We start from the raw sequence: 5134 nt of genomic DNA on the forward strand, positions 1-5134 counted from the left end.
GTAGGCATTAAATGTACAAGGATTTTTTTTGACCAAGGAAATTTTGGAGGTATTTTGTACTACTTAAGATTCTGTTTGTGATTAATATACAAATTTAGGTACAAGACATTGTGAAATTTTGCAGTAAAGAAATGTGTTAAAGGGTAGTGCCCACCTGTAATTCTATTACTGAAGATTGGGAAGAAAGAGGACTACAAATTTGGGGATAGCCTGGGTTACATGGTGAGACCCTGTTGAAGAGATGGGAAGGAAAGCGCATGTGGGCTTGTGCCTGAATTCCTAGCACTTGAGAAGCTGAGGCAGGTTTAGGCTGGTCTTGGTTATATAGTGAGTTTCAGGCTAGCCTGGGCTACAGTATAATACCTTGTCTCAAAAAAAGTGGAGGCAGACTTCTCAATCAAGATCACTCAGCATGGGAAATTCAGATGCAAGATGCCTGAAGGGTTTTATGTGTGGAAAAGATGGGGCTGCACATCTTGAGGGATTCACTTAATAAACACTCCCTTACTGACTGGCAGTTGATTGCTCATTGTATCCATGGAAACAGTGGAACATTGCTTCCAACTGACTCTATTTTTAAAAAATACTATATTTTTCATTTTAATTTTTCTGCCAGCTTCAGAGTATGAAGTAGTCACTGTTCCAGTATGAACAGGAAGAGAAGTAACATTCCTCAGCCCTGCCTGGCCAGTGTTCCAGCCCCAAACCTTCAGGATGTACCTTTCAGTAAAGACTTAGTTTCAAGACAGCCGGAGGAGACTCTGGTGAGACCAGAGCAACACTGTCTATCCGGAGGGGCTTTCCGAAGGACACGGGTGTGTACATCCTGCCCTCGGTCCAGCTTCAGGGCACGACACCTGCGCATTTGCAATGACCTTCCCTCTTCTCATGGCCACAATCATCCACTCAAGGATTGACCCTTGACCTCTCTAATCCTTAGACATCTGTCTGGTTTCTGCCTCCAGGCCCAGGAAAGCATCTGAAGGTTTCTTGCTTTGGCTGTTCCTGTGTTTGATACCTGACTCCCTCCATGGTAGACATTCACAGGCTGGAGTACTAGACTGATGGGGCAAGGCAGAGAAAGTAAGCACAGCACCAGCATCCACCCCTCTCTCCCATAATGGACATCCATGGGATGGGGTCCTGGACTGATGGGGACCAGAGAAAGTGAGCACAGCACCAGCATCTGCCTTCTCTTTTTCCCGACTTCAGGTATGATTCCCTCACAACTCTACTGCTCTGACTTCCCCACAATAAGGGAGAGTACCCTCAAACCACCATCCAAAATAGACCCTTCCTTCTCTAAATCACTACTTTGTTAGAGCAATGACAGCAGTGACTCCTAAAACATTAGATTTCCATGTACAAACCCATGACTTAAAGCCTTCAGAACAAGAATTAATTAAAATTCTATCTCATATTTGTTTTTTGATTCAGTTTAACAAATTATACTAAATATTGACCAGATTTTTCTTCTCTTCGTGTGCTCATTTAACATGTATTTGTTGACAAATTGCTAACAATATTTCAGGGTAAATCTTCAGAATACTTGAATTTAAAAAATGAAATAATTTCTTTCTCCTGTATAGAAATTATCCATCAACACAATGACAAATAGGGAAATTGCATAGAAGACTATAAATTAAATGAAAAAAGACAGGAGAGAAATGAGCAGGGTGTCACACTAGAGGTGGGCAGACAGATGAATAGCAATTGAGAAGGTGACCGGACAAAGAGTAGAGGGAGACATGAGGCCAGCTGCCTGGCTGAAGACTCCTTAGAGAATGATGTGACTAGTGGAGAGAGGCCTGCTGCGGGGAAAAGACTATTCCTGAGAGAGGTAGTGATGTTGGGATGGCTGCCTGATTGACCCTGGATGAGGTTTTCATTTTGCTTTCCTGAAATAGGGACCTGTGGAGGTGTTTGAGCTAAATAATGATTGACCCAAGTTTAAAAGATCACTGTTCTGGTCATAGACTGAGGCAGGTTCAGAACAAATTTTTGGCTCTCTGTTCCCCACAACTCCTTAGGTTATATCTGACCTATGTTAACCTAGGGAGGGACTGAAGACCCAAGGGTGGGCACTTACAGCAGGAAGTGTGGCTTCGGATTGGGGAATCTACAATCTCAGCCTTACTCTGAAGCTTGTTTTCTTATGAAAATATCTCTCCTTTCCTCACCTCATGGAAGGATTTGCTTTAGAGATGAAATTAAAGAATCTATTTTTGGATTATATATAAAATGTTAAACTTCAGTATGCACCCAAAAAGTAAGACCTTGTGGCTAAATCATATTGTTGAGCAGTACAGGCTCTTGACCACTGAGCCCTCTCTCTATCTCCTCAGTAATCCTTTCAGGGATACATGCTCTGAAATACTTCCTAATAAATCACACTTCCTCAAGATTCCAACACCTCTGGTGGTTGGGACACACATCTGCAAACTACAGCACTGTACAAAGGTAAAAACACACATGATAGTTAATACCTTTTCTATAAATCAGCTTTCCGAGACTCTGACAAAATGCCAGAGGTGACCAACTTCTAGAGAGAGAAGGTTTCTTTTGACTTAGGTATTTGGGAGTTTTAGCTCATGGTTAATTACTTGTTGCCTTTGAGCCTGCATCCTGCCAGTGCATTACAGGGGGCAGGGGGCATGAGATCATGAAGTCATTCACCTCAGCGTGACCAGAAGCAAAAATAGAGACAGGAAGTGGCTGATGTCTTAATATCCTGTACACACTCTGTGATTTAACTTCTAAGCTCCAGCTCCTCAGGTTTGTTAACTTCCTTATAGTATAATAGGATAGAGGAGAAGGTTTCAACACATGGGCTTTCGGAGACACGATCCCAACTATAAGTCTATATTATGTATAATTTTCTATTTATTATCTATGTATCTCTATGTATATATAGCATAAAAACTCTGGTCAAGATAACTGTTTGTAGAAAATGCCTCTTGGTCCTAGCCCTATCTGCAATGTAGAGCCACAATGGACTTTAAAACTGCTTGTTTTCAAGTTTCACATTAAAAAAATACTTTGATTAACTCTTTGAGAATTTTATATGTGTTTTGATCATAATCACCCCACCCCTAACCCCTCCCAGATCCATCTTGTCTTTCCACCCACCTTCCCACCCAATATTGTATTCTTTTTTCTTGTCTTCCCTTCAAGGCCCATTTGTGCGACACAAACATTCTTTGGTATGCGGCTTTCCATGGGAGCATGGCTGACTTATTCAGGCTACACTGTTAGAGAAAACAGACTTGTCTCCTGGGAGCTGCAAACTGCCAATACTCATCACGAACAGGTGGCAGGGGGACACTTTGCATTTAACCCTTCTCTTCATGCTGGGATTTGGTCTGGCTTGGTTTACAGAGATCCTGGGCACTGCGCACCAGCTTCTGATGGAAGGAGCCAACCCACCTTCAAAGTAGGAGCACATATCTGAAAGGCTGGGCTGGAACTTCTGCAATCCCAGCAGTCTGAAGGTGAAGGCAGGAGAATCTTGTGTTCCAGGCTGTCCTGGGCTGTATAGAGAGCTGCCGCCTCAAAACGACCAACCAAGCAGTCTAACAGTAAGAGACGCCTGTGTCCACAGACAGCAAGAGGTACAGCTTAGAGCATGACTTCTTAAACTGAGCCGGGACCCAATGGGGAGCTGCGTCACAACGCGGAGTCGTGAAACATTTGGCCAAAGGTTTCTGAGTGGACAATAACCAAAAATCAATGCAAAATCACATGTGTGTTATGACTCCGATGTGGTTTTGGCAGCACCAGCCCAGGTTGGTGTTAGGTCTGTGGTACTGAGCACGCAACCGTGAACACTTGCTTTGGCGTATGCTCACCACCAGGGGACAGTGACTGGAATCCCGAGGCTCAGATTCCTGCTACAAATTACAGGATTTTCACTGTTCATATAAGTTTTTTGCCTTTATAGCAACATAGCAGAAAACAATCAGTATTTCCCTGTCTTTATTTCTCAGCCTATATGTATCAATATTTATCTTTGGACTATATTGCATTAGAATGTTTAATTTAAAAAAATGTCTGGCAGGACTCCAAGTATTCTTCTCCTATTTATTACTATGCATTTATGTAAAACATTTTTATCAGTTTGGTGATTCTAAAATGAAAACATTGATCAGTTCTGAAAAAATGCAACGACAATGCGGTATCCCCTGGAGTCTTCAGATATTCAGCCAGGATCTAATTTCTAATATAAAACAAACAACTCATCTATTCTTAATTAGTACATACGTTTTCTTCCATCTTTAATAACTGGCAGTTATATGTATGGTCAAGGATTGTTTTAAAGAGTTTCTTTATGAGTCATTGTGAGGAAATGATTGATTTGAACCCTTATTTTGTATATATAGCCTAGGTGTCATCAAAGTTTCTTGGGTGAACGTGATTATGAGTGGGACAACAGGGAGGAGCCCTGGGCTAGAGAACCTGGTCTCTTGGTTCCACACAGCGGGTGGTGGAGCAGGGAGTATGAAGTAGGAAAGCCCACAGGGCCTGCTGGTAGGAGTTCTGTTAGCTACCCTGCTAGCTACCCTAGGCAGGCATGTCCTTCAGTTCCCCCAGCCCTGTTTAAAACCTGGAAACCATGATCTTGCCATGGAGATTCAGTAGTCAGGAGATACACTTGGCAGGGATTTTACAGTCCTGACTAAGGAAGAAAGCATATGGCTTCAGAGAGTCTGGCTTGTTTCTCTCTCTCTCTCTCTCTCTCTCTCTCTCTCTCTCTCCCTCCCTCCCTCCCTCCCTCCCTCCCTCCCTCCCTCTCTCTCTCTCTCTCTCTCTCTCTCTCTCTCTCTCTCTCTCTGTGTGTGTGTGTGTGTGTGTGAGGTATGGGGGTGTCTGTGGGTGTGGGTGTGGGGTGCTGTGTACCTACATCTGGACTTGTGCGTGCAGAGAACAAAAGACAGCCGTGAGTGTTGTTCCTTAGACTCTGCTCACCTGTATTTTGTTTTTAAAGGCTGGATCTCTCATTGTCTTGAGACTCACCAGGTAGACTGGCCAATGAATCCCAGTGGTCTGCCTGCCTCTGGCTCCCAGTGCAGGCTCCAAAGGCAAATGACCATGTCCAGCTTTTCCCCGCAGGTCTGAGGACTGAAGTTAGGTTAGC

At 43.4% G+C, this 5134-nt stretch overlaps 1 long non-coding RNA gene across 1 annotated transcript; it reads left to right on the forward strand.

The window, feature by feature from the left end:
- Nucleotides 1–584: 584 nt before the first annotated feature.
- Nucleotides 585–4306, forward strand: LOC125401959 (uncharacterized). Its single transcript, XR_015737850.1, has 3 exons — nt 585–815; nt 966–1212; nt 3379–4306. It is a non-coding gene; the product is annotated as an uncharacterized LOC125401959 (long non-coding RNA).
- Nucleotides 4307–5134: the final 828 nt, after the last annotated feature.

The sequence above is a fragment of the Myodes glareolus genome, chromosome 5, assembly GCF_982192425.1.
Source record: "Myodes glareolus chromosome 5, mMyoGla1.1, whole genome shotgun sequence".
NCBI lineage: Eukaryota > Metazoa > Chordata > Mammalia > Rodentia > Cricetidae > Myodes > Myodes glareolus.